Source organism: Colias eurytheme, chromosome 15, assembly GCF_061535395.1.
Source record: "Colias eurytheme isolate Ceu_HAF_F1 chromosome 15, ilColEury1 Martin Lab GWU primary, whole genome shotgun sequence".
Taxonomy (NCBI): Eukaryota; Metazoa; Arthropoda; class Insecta; order Lepidoptera; family Pieridae; genus Colias; species Colias eurytheme.
The window spans coordinates 6,741,542-6,760,281 of NC_142994.1; the positions used below are offsets into that span (position 1 = coordinate 6,741,542).

At 33.0% G+C, this 18,740-nt stretch overlaps 2 long non-coding RNA genes across 3 annotated transcripts; both read right to left on the reverse strand.

Moving 5' to 3' along the window:
• Window positions 1-3,421: 3,421 nt before the first annotated feature.
• Window positions 3,422-5,586, reverse strand: LOC149902372 (uncharacterized). Its single transcript, XR_016457519.1, has 3 exons — window positions 5,460-5,586; window positions 4,304-4,331; window positions 3,422-3,579 (listed from the first exon to the last, which is right to left on the reverse strand). It is a non-coding gene; the product is annotated as an uncharacterized LOC149902372 (long non-coding RNA).
• Window positions 5,587-12,330: 6,744 nt separating this feature from the next.
• Window positions 12,331-14,286, reverse strand: LOC149902373 (uncharacterized). Of its 2 annotated transcripts, none has more exons than XR_016457556.1 (3): window positions 14,161-14,286; window positions 12,848-12,872; window positions 12,331-12,519 (listed from the first exon to the last, which is right to left on the reverse strand). It is a non-coding gene; the product is annotated as an uncharacterized LOC149902373 (long non-coding RNA). The 2 variants fall into 2 exon arrangements; XR_016457557.1 differs by lacking the exon at window positions 14,161-14,286 and adding an exon at window positions 13,131-13,166.
• Between the last annotated feature and the right edge of the window lie 4,454 nt (window positions 14,287-18,740).

Here is an 18,740-nt window from a genome sequence, read left to right on the forward strand (position 1 = left end):
CGTATTTTACAAAAATAAGAGTAATTAACTTCTTAAGTTAGGCAGCTAACATAATTGATTATGTTATTAAAATATATAACGATAAGTTTCCATCAATCTTTTAATTTATGGCCTTTTTATAATAAATTCAAATATCAAATCAATATATTATTATTGAAACACATTTTATACAATATATTGAAAACAAAGCTATAGATAGCGATGAAATTTAATAAAAGGAAGTGCAACTGTAAAATTTTATTTTATATGACGTAGTGCTTTACATAATAACATTAATTTAACATTTATCTACTAACATTAAGGTTTATTACCTACTTAAATAAAACATTCAAATATTTAGTATGTAATGTATTTAATTAATATTTAATATCATAAAAACTAATACTTAAAATTTTACTTAAATATTATTTGTTATGTTTTAACAAATATCGTGTTAGTGTTTTCTCGTCCATTTCCTATGTTCATATTATAGCCATTGAACTTTCCGAAAATCTTTTGGAAAACCATCTTTAGAAAAACATCCTGAAATAAGTTTAAACACATTTATTTTTAAATAAACATTTAAACGCCTATTATGGTTCATTTTTAAGATAAAAATTCGATTCGTTTTTATATTAAAGATAAGTACTAAAATAATGGGGAATATTTAATTTAATAGTAACATGAATACAATAATATTGTCAATTAATTTTTCATTATAGCACGATGCAAATAAATTTTTAAACGTTGAAACGAGGTTATTATCTCATATTTGAAGTTAAAAAATATTATTTAATAAGACCGCCTCCTTGGGACATTGGTTGACGCGTGAACTTAGAACCGTGGGGTTCCCGTGGGGTTCGATTCCCGACGATGACGAAAAAAAAGTGCAGGTCACAGAAGGCTAATCACCTACTTGTCCCTGAAGAAAATTGATTAATGAAACAGATGAGTCCTTAGGATGAGTGCATAATACTTCTGGCACCCGACTAGGGTACATGGGACTTAACATATATCTATATAGAGACAAACTATAATTTAGATTCGTCGCCGTTTTTCATTCTTTATTTCGACTATTAATGTCTTCTGCTTAAAATATATACATTGTGTTTATTGCGAGAACCATTTCCTATAATAAAACGCCTATATTCCCTTCTCTGGGTCTGTTAAATAAACAAATGTTGTTATAATACTAGCTGCTCCGCGCGGTTTCACCCCTGTGGCTCCACTCCTGTTGGTCATAGCGTGATGAATGATGATATATAGCCTATATCGATATCGATATAGGTATATCGATATATCGAATCGATACATTTATCGAGGAAGACTATAGGCTATATATCATTATGTCTTCACCCACAGTGCCACTGTGGTCTGTGGGTGAAGCGTCTGCTCTGTTGCCTCCTCTAGCTTACCAGGAAATAATTGAAAAGGACCCGCATTTGCGGTCTATAGGTATAGGTATGTCTATCTATCTGTATCTCTGAAACATGACAGAAGATCACACCGAAAGCGACGTTAATGAAGGGGTTTAAATGAAATTTACAGTTCACGTTCAGTTTTTCAAGAATCCCACCTAACGACGGGTATAAAGGTTGGATGCAATGGTATCATTTTCGCGTTTTTCATAGATGTTAATTATGACAGCTTACTCGTTTAAAATAATAATTTCAACTATTACGTCTACGACTGTATTACGAATTAATAATAAATAAAATAAATAAATAAACAACAAATCTTTCCCGTCCTTAATTTCAACTATGTATATTTTAAGCTTATTTTAAGTATCCTTGAACCTTTCCCTCATTTTTCTTGGTCACATGTTCTTTGGAAGTAAATACTTATAATATGAAGAATAGCAGCTCTTGCGTTTTGCATACGTCTTGGATATCAAAGTATATGATAATTCAATACATAGGTGGTATCATACAGAGTGAGCAGCCTCGGAAAATAATTGCGAAGATCATAGGCGCGTCCACACAGATCGAGTAGTCTCGTGAAGCATTTTCCGCGCGTAGCAGCTCGGTCAGTGTGAACGTGGCTCGATCAAGGAAAATAGCGGCTCGTCGTCGGCAAGGAAAATAAGTTCACACTGACCGAGATGTGCTCTTTGTGAACCCAGTTACATTTTATGTTCGAAGGCATACGTAGGTATTAGAATCTGGGCACCATACATATTGATATGCATATTGCATAGGGTATATTTATGTAGCTTTCCAATCCGTCGATATTTATGAGCAATGTATCTTCATGCTCGATTTAGATTAGAATCAGAAAAGTTTAAATACGCCTGATGGTAAGCGGTCAGCGTCGCCCATAAGCTGCGCCGGTGACATTGTGAGTGTGTTGCCGGCCTTTAAGATAGGAATACGCTTTGTATGAACTAGGCTAGACTTCACTATAAAACTAAAAACAATAACTATAAAAATATTCTGTATTTATAGGTTTCTTATACGCCTTATATACGTTTTGGTTAATGTTAAAATGTTACATTTTTTATAACATACAATATTATTCTACTTGTTACATTTAGTATAATATAATAAACTCCTAGGTACTTGTAGGTACTCTGCGTATTTTAGGTACTAAAATAATTTATACTCTCGAATAAAGCATGTTGTTCAGTTTTTAATATTGATAATACTTTAAAATTTTATAAACTTCTTAAGTAATAGGCAGCTAACATAATTGACTATGTTATTAAAATATAAAACGATAAATTTCCATCAATCTTTTAATTTATGGCCTTTTTCAAGATAAATATCAAATCACTATAAATATTAGTGAACACATTTTATACAATATACTAGCGGTCCGCCCCGGCTTCGCCCGTGGTACATAATATTTACGTTTTCTCTACATAAGAACCATCCTCTTACTTCAAGGAATATAATAAAAAAAGAATTATCGAAATCGGTTCAGCCGTTCTCGAGTTATGCGCTTACCAACACATTTTGCGATTCATTTTTATATATAAGAAGATTGAAAACAAAGCTATAGATAGCGATGAAATTTAATAAAAGAAAGTGGAACTGAAAATTTTTATTTTATATGACGTAGTGCTATACATTAATAACATTTATTTATTTATTTATTTGGGTACATCGACAGATCGAGCATCATTCCTTAAAAATAAATATAAAGTAAGAATATTCTAATGCTTGACCCTATTATAGATGTACACTGTACAACAGCATTACAAGAAAAACCAAAGATAAATGTAGTCAATGAGGATGTTTTATAAAACTAAAGTAAGTATATTTTTGCACTGATACTGATATTCACCACATTCACACTGTTCCATGTTTAAATGTTATTTTTATCACGAGATAAGAATTAAACACGAGCATATTAACTACGTACCTATTATCTCGCGCGACAGCGTATGAGTAGATTTAATTTAACATTTATATCTACTAACATTAAGGTTTATTACTTAAATGAAACATTAAAATATTTAGTATGTAATGTATTTAACTATTTTTTAATTTCCATAAACACGATGTTAGTGTTATCTTGTCCATTTCCTACGTTTGTCACAGAACAGTTATCGCATGTGTCGATCCAGCCATCCCAGCCACGAGGACCATCTTTGTCATGCTGAAATAAGATTGTATACATTTATTATTTTTAAATAATCAGTTAAATGCTTTTTATGGTTCATTTTTAAGATAAAAAATTTCGATTCATTTTTATATTAAAGATAAGTACTAAACAATGGGGAATATTTAATTTAATAGTAACATTTGTACACTAATGTCATTTAATTTTTCATTATATTTTAATATTTTTTTAATAAGACCGCCTCTTTGGCACAGTGGGTGGCGCGTGAGCTCAGAACCGTGGAGTTCTTTGTTTGATTCCCGATGATGACGAAAAAAAATGTGCAGGCACTGAAGGCTAATTACCTACTTGTCTCTGAAGAAAATTGATTAATAAACTATTGGTATGCACTATGCATAGGTAATACTTCTAGTACATGGGACTTCACATAGGTATATAGAGACAGACTAGAGTTTATACCATATTTTTAATTCAGCTCCGTCAATATAGCAGAGGTGCATCAATGATATATATATATATGTTTCTAAAATGGGGATATAAATTTCCGCTCGAAAGCAGAGAAAGTTGCGTGAGTAAGTAAGTCTGTTTTTATACCATACATGCATAATTTTATGGCGTTTGTTATAAGGTACATAAGTATAATATCAATTTCATTGAATTAGTAAATTATATCATGAGGGACTGATCATTCTCAAACTGCTATTTATACAATTGTTCTCTTTGTTATAATTAACTGCTATTTCGTAAAAAAAATACTTACTACTTCAAACGCCTCCGAGTCATCGGGCCTAGAAAACAAAAATTATCAATAATTTTTCATATCCATACTAATATTATAAATGCGAGAGTAACAATGTCTGTCTGTCTGTTACTCAATCACGCCTAAACTACTGAACCAATTTGCATGAAATTTGTTATGGAGATATTTTGATACCCGAGAAAGGACATAGGCTACTTTTTATTGCGAAACTAGCGACCCACCCCGGCTTCGCACGGGTGCAATGCTGATACTAAATACAACGTTTCGTTTACTTTTTACGTCATTTACTTTTTTTGTTTTTTTGTCATTTACTTTTTACGACAAATAATGGCTAATTTTCGAAGCTATTTTAACTAATACAGCATTAATCCTTAACCAATTAAATACCTTGAATAAATTGTTCATTTAATATAGATCTATATGGCCCTTTACACCGTATGATTTAAGTGAATATTTTCGAAGATATTACAGATTTAAAAATCTCGGGGCGTAGCGTTTGCGGCGGTACCGGCCGGCCGCCGCTATACAGTATTTACTATTTATAGTCGAGCCAATTTAATAGGCAACATTTGACGTCTATCAATTTTATCTTCGTAGGGTGGTAACCTGCTTAAAATTATCGATTAAAGTGAATTAATCGATACGGACTGGAAACATTTGTCAATCGAACTTGAAACGTATGTCAATTTTAAATTATTCCCAAGTAATCAATGCATTCGATTCTAGATGTCAGATTTCGATTTTTAGAGTAACGTCTCTGGTATTTAAAAAGAAAAAAGGTTTATTGACACAAAATTGTAGCGACGTCAGTTCTTTAAATCAGAAATTGTTTATTATGTTTAGAATGGTTTATCAGTAAAATCAAATCTTAAAATTACTTGTATCGGTCATTATTATTATAAATATGTAATCGTAATTGAAAAAAAGTTAAGCAAATGTGCAGTTCTAACAAAACGAAATATCATGTTATTCTATGTCGTCGTTACTAGGTTACGTTGTTGAATTTTGTTGAACTGTCAAATGTTGCCTATTAAAATGGCTCTACTATAGTATCAGCATTGCACTCGTGCGAAGCCGGGGCGGGTCGCTAATTTAAAATAAAATAAATAAACATAAAAAATTGTTATGGAATTCACCGTCTCGGTTTTTTACTTACTTCGGTTTAGGATTTGCTTCAAATAAACTTACACAGAAAAGAAGCGTTATCACTAATATATGAAGTATTTTCATGATTTTGTTTATAAAATAATTTTAATTTAATGGTTAATTAGGCGAGTCTGCCGCACATAATGAAGGACCAATTCCCGTACAGTTTATTATATACACTACAGGAAAACTAATTTCTTCCTGTGATAGCCGAATACAATTATAATTTAATATACTTTAATAATGTTCGCGTTTAAATATGTTTGGAGATATTTTTAACCACACAGGGTAAACCCATTTTTTACATCATAAGTCTGCATTCTTAGAGAACTATTGAGAGTTCTCAAGTAACAGAAATTCCACCATCCGACAGCACGACATCGACAACAATAGTCAATACCACCCTCACCTTGACTGTTGGCGATCTACAACTGCGATTTTTAAAAGATGTTTCTTCCCGCGTACAACAGATATCTGGAACAAACTTTCTCATTTCCAAACGACTATGAACTGGGGACCTTCAAGAAGAGAGTATAATCCTACTTGAAAGGCCGGCAACATACTGTCTCTGGCACTGTGGGTGAGACTGCTCTGTTGCCTCCTCTAGCATACCAGAAAATAATTGAAAAGGGCCCACATTTACTGTATGTCTTTCTAACTGTATCTCTGAAACATGACAGAAGATAACACTGAAAGCGACGTTAATGAAGGGGTTTAAATGAAATTTACAGTTTGGAGTTCACGTTCAGTTTTTGAGAATCCCACCTAATCGTATAGGAGCTACCGACGTTGACAAGTGAGAATTTTAGTATAGTTGGTTCTTTGATATGCTGTTCCTCTTGCTATTTCGGTTAGAGTCCGGGCTGTCTGGCTGGTCGCAGTGGTTGCGTTTAGTAGTGCGCATCTTATCTGTACAGGATAATTTCCTTCCTTAATTACGCGTTAAAAAATGACTTAAAGTCATTTTTTAACGCGTAATTTTTAATATTTTGCCTTTAGATAGATCCATCAGACATAGTTTTTTTATTGCAAGACGTTTTTTTCGTTGTTAAATAGGTGCCAGACGCAATTTTTTATTTCGTTTTTATAAAAAATTCAAATTATTTTAGAATGTCTGTAAATTTCATATTATGTTCTTCAAACATAATATAATCTAAAATTAATTAGCCAGACGCTAATTCGATTGTTAAGTATTAAATAATGTGTATAAATAAAAAAAAGTAATGAAGCATGCAGTTCATCAGCTAGTGTATTTTAATTATGCGACAGGAAATAATTGCAAGAATACAATATTATTTACACTTGTTCTTATAAATAAAAGCTAAAATGAAAAAAAAAACCATAAAAGTGAAAAATAAAATATTAAAGTTACCATACATTGAAAATAGAATAAAATCTATATCAATGAAGGTTAAACAATTACATTGTTAAACTTAAAAAGCCATCTTCATAATCATCATCATCATCACACACCACACCACACACGACACACACACGTGAACACACATACACTCGCATGTTTAAGTTTGTATTGAATTTAACTAAAGTAGTTAGCATGAATTTATTTGGCTAGTATACTAGCGGTCCGCCCAGGCTTCGCCCGTGGTACCTACATGTTTAAACTATCCTATCTCTCAAGTTGGATCGAACTGCACATGGTGTGCGAATCTTATTATAATCGGTTAAGTGGTTTAGGAGTCCATTGAGGACAAACATTATGACACGAGATTTATGTATATATATTAAGATTAATGAATTAATATTGTTATCATCATCACTACATGGTATAAAACAAAGTCGCTTTCTCTGTCCCTATGTCCCTTTAAATCTTTGAAACTATGCAACGGATTTTGATGCGGTTTTTTTAATAGATAGAGTGATTCAAGAGGAAGGTTTATATGTATAATAACACCCATTAAATAGTGGAAAAGTACTGTTATTTTTGAGGTTTCTAATGTGATGTCGTAAATAATTACATTTTTTCCACATACAGTGCAAACGCAGGCTGAACCCTACGAGTTTTATCAAAATAATGTACTAACTATAATAGTACACATTGAAAAGGTCTACAGAAAAGTCCGTGATAGTATATGCCTATCTCTTATGGATAACCCGCAATAACTTTTTTTTGTCATTTACTTTTTACGACAAATAATAATGGCTAATTTTCGAAGCGATTTTAACCAATAGGTACAGCATTAATCCTTAACCAATTAAAGACCTTGAATACATTGTTCATTTAATATAGATCTATATGGCCCTTTACACCGTATGATTTAAGTGAATATTTTCGAAGATATTACAGATTTAAAAATTGCGGGACGTAGCGTTTGCGGCGGTACCGGCCGGCCGCCCGGCTATATATTTTTTCGCTATGTATTTAATATTTATATTCAACGTTCACAGTTTTTCTGTAGTGTATTTAGTATCAGCATTGCACCCGTGCGAAGCCAGGGCCAGGCGGGGCGCTAGTTAGTTATAAAAAAAATTGTTTTGTATAGAAGATTGTTGATGTACCCTAATAGTTTATTTTTTAGCCTAAGGAATAAAATGTACCAATGGAAGGTACTTGTTCCCACAACACAGGGAATCCTAGAGTAGGAACAATTCAATTTCTATGCATCGTATATTTTCGAAAAAAAAAAGTTATTTTTTATTGTTATTTAATTTTCGCGGCCGACCCTTTCTATCTCTCTTGCACTTTAAACTATCTCTCCATATACACAATCATCAAATTGTTATACTTACCTACTTTCACTACGTTTTTATTTGTACATATTTAATACTTAACAATTGAATTAGCGTCTGGCTAATTAATTTTAGATTATATTATGTTTGAAGAACATAATATGAAATTTACAGACATTCTAAAATAATTTGAATTTTTTATAAAAACGAAATAAAACATTGCGTCTGGCGTCTATTTAACAACGAAAAAAACGTCTTGCAATAAAAAAATTATGTCTGATGGATTTATCTAAAGGCAAAATATTAAACATTACGCGTTAAAAAATAACTTAAAATTAAGGAAATTATCCTGTGCAGATAAGATGCGCACTAAAAAACGCAACCACTGCGACCAGCCAGACAGCCCGGACTCTAACCGAAATAGCAAGAGGAACAGTATATCAAAAAACCAACTATACTAAAATGACTTTTTTTTTAACGTTAATAGCTCCCGTACCATAACGACGGGTAAAATAATAATTTCAACTATTACGACTAAGGTAAAAGCTCCTAATACGGCGTTAGTCCAAATCGCTTCCTATTACGGTGGTATTTCTATTTTCGAGTTTTATTCCTGTTTTATTAATTCTAAGTACACCAAAACGTAAACTATTTATTCCAAATTTATTACTTCATGACTTAAGAAAAAACGTTTGCAAGTATAGCACATAGACAACAATATCAATCAAGCTATGTAACGGCATCGACGTGAGAGGTGTTTCCATACAAGCGCGGAACAACAAAAGTAAGTACACTAATATGTATTTATAAACTAAGTTTTTCGTATTAATAAGCCGTTCAGGTTTGTATATGTATTGTTTATAGCATTTTCCTACTATTACACTCACTATTTAAATACCTTGTTTCATATTTGTAAGTCATTTTTAACCCAAAAAATAAGAAATAAAATACCGCCGTAATACGATACGAATTTAATAGATTAATCCTAATACGGTTGTATAACTCCGAAATAGGAAAAATACAGGGCAGAAAGAGGAGGCAGAGCGGGTGCGCGAGAGGGATCCTCACGCGGACCCGGCGCAGACGTCTTATTGGGCGTCGTCGCCGTGTTGCGGCCGCTTTACACGGTCGCAACGTGCCTCCTTGACGAAGGGCGCCGGGCGGTGGAACGGGGAATGTAATCCATCGTCCGGTGCGGTGAGGCGACTTGAGACGTGTTCCGCTCATGCCGCCAACGGGAGGGAAGAGCAGGCAAACCACCTTTCCTGTTCTTGGCTTGCGCCTGGCCTGAAGATGGGCTGCCGCCGAGGGGGTCGCGGAAGAATTCTAACAAATACCCGCGGCCCCATCATTAAAGCGGCTCGACGGTTATAACTTTCAATTTATTTACTTATTGAATTAGTTCCAAGATTAGTTGAAATAATTATTAATCTGATAAATTAGAAACCATATTCTGCGGTATGTGTTATTAATTAGAAATCCAGTTAAATATGAAAATGGTTGAGTACAAAATGTTTGTTTCTTAGAAGGGGTAAAAATAGGAAGGTGTATTTTAATTTATCACAAATCATTTATTTTGTATAACTGTTGATTTAAGTTTTACACATCTGAGCCAAAAAACTGTTATCGTTTGATTAAGCATTTACATTCTCTTGTTTATTGAATTTTTGATTGGTCAGAATTAGGATTATTAAAAACACGAGTAGTTTTCCTATTACGGTGGTAGTTATTTCCAGGTAACTCTGTATTAGGTTAAATGATCTCCTATTACGGCCCTATTCATAGAACATAAAATTACCAGATTTAGGGTTGCGTAAATAAATAAGAAGTTTTGTGTCTTTTTTTTGTAGATTCTTATTTGATATGCGTGATTTTTTTTTTGATAAAACCAAAAGCATAACTGAAACACAATAAAAGTGAATCAAAGTAATCAAACCAATGGTCAACCAAAGAAAAACTTACAATTTACTTTACTAACACATTTATATTATTTGTACGGAACTTCAATTAATACAATTTCTGACCCTCCGTATTAGGACTTAGGAGCCGTCTACCGCAGTAATAGGCTCTGACCAAGATCATACCTCCGTATTAGGGAAAATCGACCTGACTATTTAAATATTTTTTTAAAATAAGAAATATCATGAAAATAAACATAGACTCAACAGAAATACAAAATTTAAGTTCCACTTTTAACGATCAAGTGGTTTGGCACCTTCAGAAAGACTTGCAAATGCTTATTTTTGTTACTTACTTTCAAATATTGTGAAATACCTCCGTATTAGGTCGTTTTACCTTACGACTGTATTATTGTATATCGAATTAATTCGATGTTGTTTGGTTGTTCGTTGGTTATTCACAGATGTGAAGAATTATACATACATACTTATAAAATGTAAAAATGTCCCGTAGTGATGATTCCATTTCATTCATTTTAAAAATTTCTAACAAATCTGTCCAGTCTTTAATTTCAAAAAAACTATATTTTAAGTATCCTTGAACCCTTTTCTCATTTTTCTTGGTCACATATTCTTAAGAAGTACATACTTATAAATACTTATAATATAAAGAATAGCAGCTCTTGCGTTTTGTATACGTCTTGGATATCATAGTATGTAATTATGATAATTCAATAGGTGGTTTCATACAGAGTGAGCCGCATCGAAAAGTAATTGCGAAGATCATAGGCGAGTCCACACAGATCGAGTAGTCTCGTGAATCATTTTCCGCGCGTAGCAGCTCGGTCAGTGTGAACGTGGCTTGATCAAATAGCGGCTCGTCGTCGTCGGCAAGGAAACTAAATTCACATTGAACTACACGGCTACATTTTGTGTTCGAATCGTATTAGCTAATCTGGGCACTACACAATATATTGATATGCAAAGGATATTATATTTATGTAGCTTTCCAATCCGTCGATATTTATGAGCAATGTATCTTCATGCTTGATTTATATTAGAATCAGAAAAGATTAAATGTTATAATCATTTGTATAAACAAAGGCTAGGCTTTAACAATAATTATAAAGATATTCTGCGCCTGCCCGTGCTACGAGCAAATAATAATTAGCAAGAGACCGCTCAGGACCGGGGAAGATGGAGATTCACGTCTCAGAGGCCAAGACCCACTTCGGGGTTTCAGCGCCATAGGGGTAGGTAGTAGTATAAAAATATTCTGTATTTATCCGTTTTCATAAACACCGTATATACGTTTTAGTTTATGTTAAAATGTTACATTTTTTATAACATACATTATTATTCTACTTGTTACATTTAGTATCTCATAAATTCCTAGGTACCTACATGTACTCTGCGTATTTAACTAAAATAATTTATACTCTCGAATAAAGCATGCACCTAGTTCAGTTTTGCACGCCTCATAAGCGAAGCGTTGAGGTGGGTACTACTGTCGCTTCGCGCAAAACATCTGATTTTTCAAACTTAAAATGTCTTTATGTATCATACATTGCACTTGTAAGATAATACATACACACACATATTAAGAAAAAACACTATTTTTAACATTCATGATATTTTTGATGTCATTTTTGTTATTTAAACTAGTTAAAAAACAGTTTAAAAAAGTTCTGTCTTGGACGTCCGTGTGTCTGTATGTGCGGATCCTTTTTCTTGTTAACACGATAGCGACCGAAATACTTTACTAATCGAGTCTTTTTTTTTCTCTTACGCTTGAGTATGCTCAGGAATAGAACCCTTTCATTTTTCAGGGTCTGATTCGATGTGGTTTAATTGTTATTAAATAAACAAAAATAATAATTAATAAATAATTATTAAAAAAAAATTATGAGGCGTGCACTTTTGGATTTTCCAAACTATTTAATTTTATTATTCCCCGTTTTTAATATTGGTAATACGTTAAAATTTAATTAATTTCTTAAGTAATAGGCAGCTTACATCTAAATTACTATATATTACTTGCTATTACTAGACTATTGTTATTAAAGTATAAAACGATAAGTTTTCATCATTCCAATTTCAAGACAGGGCAAATCAATATAATTATTATTGAACACATTTTATAAAATATATTGAAAACAAAGCTATAGATAGCGATGATACAATAAAAGAAAGTGGAACTGTAAAATTTTATTTTATATGACGTAGAGCTTTACATAACATTAATTTAACAATTATCTACTAACATTAAGGTTTTTTACAAATGAAACATTGAAATATTTAGTATGTATTTAATGAATATTTAAAAAAATAAATGTTAATACTTAAAAGATTTTACTTAAATATTATTTGTTATGTTTTAATATACACCGTGTTAGTGTTTTCTCGTCCATTTCCTATGTTTGTCACTCTGCAGCCATCGCACTTGCCGAAAAACCAGCCTTTTGGAAAACCATCTTTGTCGACCTGAAATCAGTTTTTAATAAGTTTTTAAACGTTGAAACGAGGTCATAATCTCATGTTTGAAGTGAAAAAATAAATATATTTTTTTAATACGACCACATCCTTGGCACTCTGTTGGTGACGCGTGAGCTTAGAACCGTGGGGTTCTGTGTTCGATTCCCGATGATGACGAAGAATTGGCGTATATTATAAGGCACATAAGTATAACGTCGATTTCAGCCTCACTTTCATCGAATTAGTAAATTATATTACGAGGGACTGATCATTCTTAAACTGCTATTTATTGTTCTATTTGTTATACTTAACTCCTATTTAATAGTAAAATACTTACTTCAAACTCCTCCCAGTCATCGGGCCTAGAAAACAAAAATTATCAATTATTTTTTATATAATTTATAAAATAAATGTGCTGTAACATCCAAATAAAATATATTTTTAAATATAAATTGCTTGCCATTAACATCAATCGTATAATATTTATTATCTGTATTATTCATCTGTTACTTTGATTAAACTGCATAGTAAATACTGGTATTTTTTACACGTATAAAATGACGATTTCGAGTTAATAAGAAATCTGAAATAAATACGGTTATTGTAAAAGTCAAACTCACCCCGGCATAGGTCTCGTTTAGCAAATGTTTACAAATGTTAACAACAAAAATTAAAATAATTAGCAACAATAAAAGTGTAAGTGAAATATTTAAAACTAGCAATGCCCTGCGGTTTCACCCGCATAGATAGCGATATCGTTACAGTGAAAAGTCTACTATAGGTCGGACTATAGGTTTAATTTTTAATCACATGAAAATCACCTTTACCCCGTCCCGCACTACGGCCTTTTTTTTTGTTTTAGTGGGGAAATCTTTCATAGATACCCACGGCCTCCGGGGGAGGGGCCATGGGTTATGTCGGATTCCTACCGACCAAAACCCCACTGTGTTCCGTCAAGACGCATATTGGTAGAATTCCTCCGTGACCCCCGCACTATGGCCTGCTCGAACAGTATACCTACTATTTTCTGTAGATTGACACTTAAAAATTCGTTATATCTTTTGAATGGAATATCCAATTCTTTTCATTTAAAAAGTATTTTGCTGGTATTGAAACAGTCTATAATAAAACATCATTTAATGGGATAAGGATTAATATATGTGTATGGATAACATGGTTTGATTACTGTCGGCACTTCTATTTACTTTGAAAACGTAAAAAAGTTGTTGTAGTAACATAACTACTGAAGATGGACATATGGTATCGCGGACTTTCTTGTAGATATTGATCCATTCTATAATACCGTAGAACATTTTTTTGTTCTATCTTCAATAGATTCCGCAGCGCACGCGATGACAGAATTTTTATTGAGGATTTTTTTACACCTTAGGTTACATTATTGCATTTTTGGTAAGGATCTCAAATTTTTTTGAAAATGCAATATAGCCTATGTTGCTCAGTAAAGATGCAGCTTTCTAATGGTGAAAGAATTTTTGAAATCGGTCCAGTAGTTTTTGCGTGAAAACCATACATACATACATACATACATACATACATACTTACAAACTTTTCCTCTTTATAATATTAGTATAGATAAAATAAATAAACTGAAAATTGTTATGGAGTTCACCGTCTCGGTTTTTTACTTACTTTGGTTTAGGATTTGCTTCAAATAAACTTACACAGAAAAAAAGCGTAATCACTAATATATGAAGTATTTTCATGGTTTTGTTTATAAAATAATTTTAATTCAATGCTCAATTAGGCGAGTCTGCCGCGCATAATGAAGGACCAATTCCCGTACAGTTTATTATATACCTACAACAGGAAAAAGTACTTCTTCCCGTGATAGCCAAATACAATTAGATATTTGGTTGTTATTACGTAAATATAATTTTATCATGTTCGCGTTTAAATATGTAAGTACTAAGTAGATATTTTTAACAACACATGGTAAACCCATTTTTTACATCATGAGTCTGCGTTCTGAGAGAACGATTGAGGGTTCTCAAGTAACAGAAAATTCCACCACCAGACAGCACGACATCGACAACAATAGTCAATACCACCCTCCCCTTGACTATTGGCGATCTACAACTGCGACCTTTAAAAGATGTTTCTTCCCGCGCACAACAGATATCTGGAACAAACTTCCTCATTTCCAAACGACTATGAACTGGGGACCTTCAAGAAGAAGAGTATAATCCTACTTGAAAGGCCGGCAACATACTGTCTCTGGCACTGTGGGGGAAGCGTCTGCTCTGTTGCCTCCTCTAGCATACCAGAAAATAATTGAAAAGGCGAGTCCATTTGCTGTATGTCTTCTTATCCGTATCTCTGAAACATGATAGAAGATCACACCGAAAGCGACGTTAATGAAGCGGTTTAAATGAAATTGACAGTTTCGAGTTCACGTTCAGTTTTTGAGAATCCCAGCTAACGAGTAACGACGGGTATAAAGGTTGGATGCAATGGTATCATTTTCGCGTTTTTAGTAGATGTTAATTATGACAGCTTCCTCGTCTAAAATAATAATTTCAACTATTACGACTACGACTGTATATCGAATTAATTCGATGTTGTTTGCTCGTTTGTTATTCACAGATGTGAAAAAATATACCTACTTATAAAATGTAAAAATTTCCAGTTGTGATGATGATTCCATTTCCTTCATTTTAAACATTTCTAACAAATATGTCCAGTCTTTAATTTCAAAAAAACTTTATTTTAAGTACCCTTGAACCCTTTTCTCATTTTTCTTGGTCACATATTCTTAAGAAGTAGATACTTATAAATACTTTTAATATAAAGAATAGCAGCTCTTGCGTTTTGTATACGTCTTGGATATCATAGTACTTATGATTATTCAATAGATGGTTTCATACAGAGTGAGCAGCATCGGAAAGTAATTGCGAAGATCGTAGGCGAGTCCACACAGATCGAGTAGTCTCGTGAATCATTTTCCGCGCGTAGCAGCTCGGTCAGTGTGAACGTGGCTTGATCAAATAGCGGCTCGTCGTCGTCGGCAAGGAAAATACCGGTCAAATGTGGCTACTTGACCACATTTTTTTACTTTTTCTTAGCTAACTTATTTATGTTAAACTTTTATTAACATTTTATGATTTGTTCATGTCATGAATGATTTCATCATTCACTTTTACTAGGTATTTCTTTAAAATATATTGAATCTGACATTATTTACAAATAAACGTAATACAGGTCAAGTTGGCACTGATGTGGTATCTTGACCTTGCACATCAGTTTTCATAGGTAGATGCTTAACATTCTTGTTTTAGGCTAAGTTACAATAAACTGTTAAGCTCTGGCTACCTGGTCAAGTTGCCACAGGATTTGTAATGATTTCATACAAAGCATTACATGTCGGATAGGGTTGTCACAAATAAGACACAAATTTTAATGAACTATTTATTTATTAAACTAAATTTAATACATATGTATATGTATATTACTTAATACTTATAGGTATTTATTAATAGGTAAGGAAACATTTATTTTTCATTAGAAATATGCTAAATCGTTGTCATCAAAGAGAGTATAAGTATCTTGATTGTCCGAAATTTGCAGCAAATTTATTGATTTTACTATGCAAAACTCGAAACAGATAAAAAAAGGAAAAAATGCAGTCACGTTATTTTTTGTGTCAACCCTAGGCGTCGGTCAAGTTGCCACGCAGCGGTAAATGGCAACTTGACCTAACCTGAGGCATCAATGCCCAAGCAAATATTTCGACAGATGAGCCTAAAATTGGATAGTTCTCACTGTAAAATCAATCTCTAGGGTTTATTACACAACATATCAAAACTGTACTCACCTGAGATGTGCAGTTTAAGCTCTACAAACATAATAATACTGACACCGGAAAAAGATCCTTAGTCACAGTCACACTTCGATACGTTATATTGCGAGAACCAACAGCGTTACCGCTTTAAAATTAAAATATGTTGCCGATTAATATTTTAAAAACCTACCAACATCGATACGTTAGGTCAATTTGCTTTCAATTCTACAAAATTTGATATTTTGTTGTTAAACGGAAGGTGTGGTCAAGTTGCCAAGTAAAGATCAAGTAGCCACATTTGACGGTACGTTCACACTGACCGATGATGATGTGCTTTTTGTGGTTGTGGTTCCGGCTACATTTTGTGTTCGAAGGTATACGTATTAGCTAAGCTGGGCACTACACATATTGATATGCATAGGATATAATATTTATGTAGCTCTCCAATCCTTCGATATTTATGAGCTTTCGGCCCGCGGCTTCGCCCGTGTTTTCAAAGAAGAACCCGCATAGTTCCCGTTCCCGTGGGATTTCCGGGATAAAACATATCCTATGTGTTAATCCAAGTTACCCTCTATATGTGTGCTAAATTTCATTGTACATAATCGGTTCAGTAGTATTTGCGTGAAAGAGTAACAAACACACACACACACACATCCTCACAAACTTTTGCATTTATAATACAATAAATATATTATGTATTATAATAGTAATATGCTTGATTTAGATTAGAATCAGAAAAGTTTAAATATTGTAATCGTTTGTATAAACCAGGCTAGACTTTAACAATAACTATAAAAATATTCTGTATTTATAGGTTTTTTTTTACAGTAGAATAGGGGAGCGCTTGGCCACGACCTCGCCTGATGGTAAGCTGAGATGTGGCCTAAGATGGAGCGCGCTGCCCTAGAATGTACCTGTTCACTCTCCTCTTGAAGACCTCCATATTGTACTCATCGGGGAACACAGATTCAGGAAGCATGTTCCAGTCCCTAGCGGTTCGAATAAAGAATGACGATCCGAACCGCTTTGTCCGGGTACATGGAACGTCAACCATGTGGCGATGCCTATAATCTGTGCGCCTCGACGAACGATGGAAAAACGGGGATGGCGGAATTATAAAATATATTATTTAGGTCGTGCAATTCCGCAGCGCACTCACCAAAGTGTACCCGGTAGAAATAGGTATCATAAACGCCTTATATACTTACCTACGTTTTAGTTAATGTTAAAATGTTACATTTTTTATAACATACAATATTATTCTACTTGTTACATTTAGTATAATATAATAAACTCCTAGGTACTTGTAGGTACTCTGCGTATTTTAGGTACTAAAATAATTTATACTCTCGAATAAAGCATGTTGTTCAGTTTTTAATATTGATAATACTTTAAAATTTTATAAACTTCTTAAGTAATAGGCAGTTAACATAACTGACTATGTTATTAAAATATAAAACGATAAATTTCCTTCAATCTTTTAATTTATGGCCTTTTTCAAGATAAATATCAAATCACTATAAATATTAGTGAACACATTTTATACAATATATTGAAAACAAAGCTATAGATAGCGATGAAATTTAATAAAAGAAAGTGGAACTGAAAATTTTTATATTATACTAGCTTCCGCCCGCGACTCCGTCCGCGCGGATGTGGGTCTTCGCGTGGATGGTTTATTTCTCCATTTTGAGTAACTCTGACAATAACATCTTATAAATATCTATTGGACCCAAATACGGCTAGGCCTATAATAATACCCAACGTGTGTTCGCGGTTCTACAGAACAACGTCTATGGATAAAACTGAAAAATTAAGATTATTTTTTTGCTACGTATTTTTCCAGAATAAAAAGTATCCTATTTTACGCACAGGATAATAATGTATAATTATACCAAGTTTCATCGAAATCGAACCGTTAGTTTTCACGTGATGTCTTCACATACAGACAGACAGACAGACAGACAAAAAATTTTTTAATCACATATTTGGGTTTTGTATCGATCCAGTAACACCCCCTGCTATTTATTTTTTCAATATTTTCAATGTACAGAATTGACCCTTCTACAGATTTATTATATGTATAGATGACGTAGTGCTATACATTAATAACATTTATTTATTTATTGGGGTACATCGACAGATCGAGCATCATTCCTTAAAAATAAATACAAAGTAAGAATATTCTAATGCTTGACCCTATTATAGATGTACACTGTACAACAGCATTACAAGAAAAACCAAAGATAAATGTAGTCAATGAGGATGTTTTATATAACTAAAGTAAGTATATTTTTGCACTGATACTGATATTCACCACATTCACACTGTTCCATGTTTAAATGTTATTTTTATCACGAGATAAGAATTAAACACGAGCATATTAACTACGTACCTATTATCTCGCGCGACAGCGTATGAGTAGATT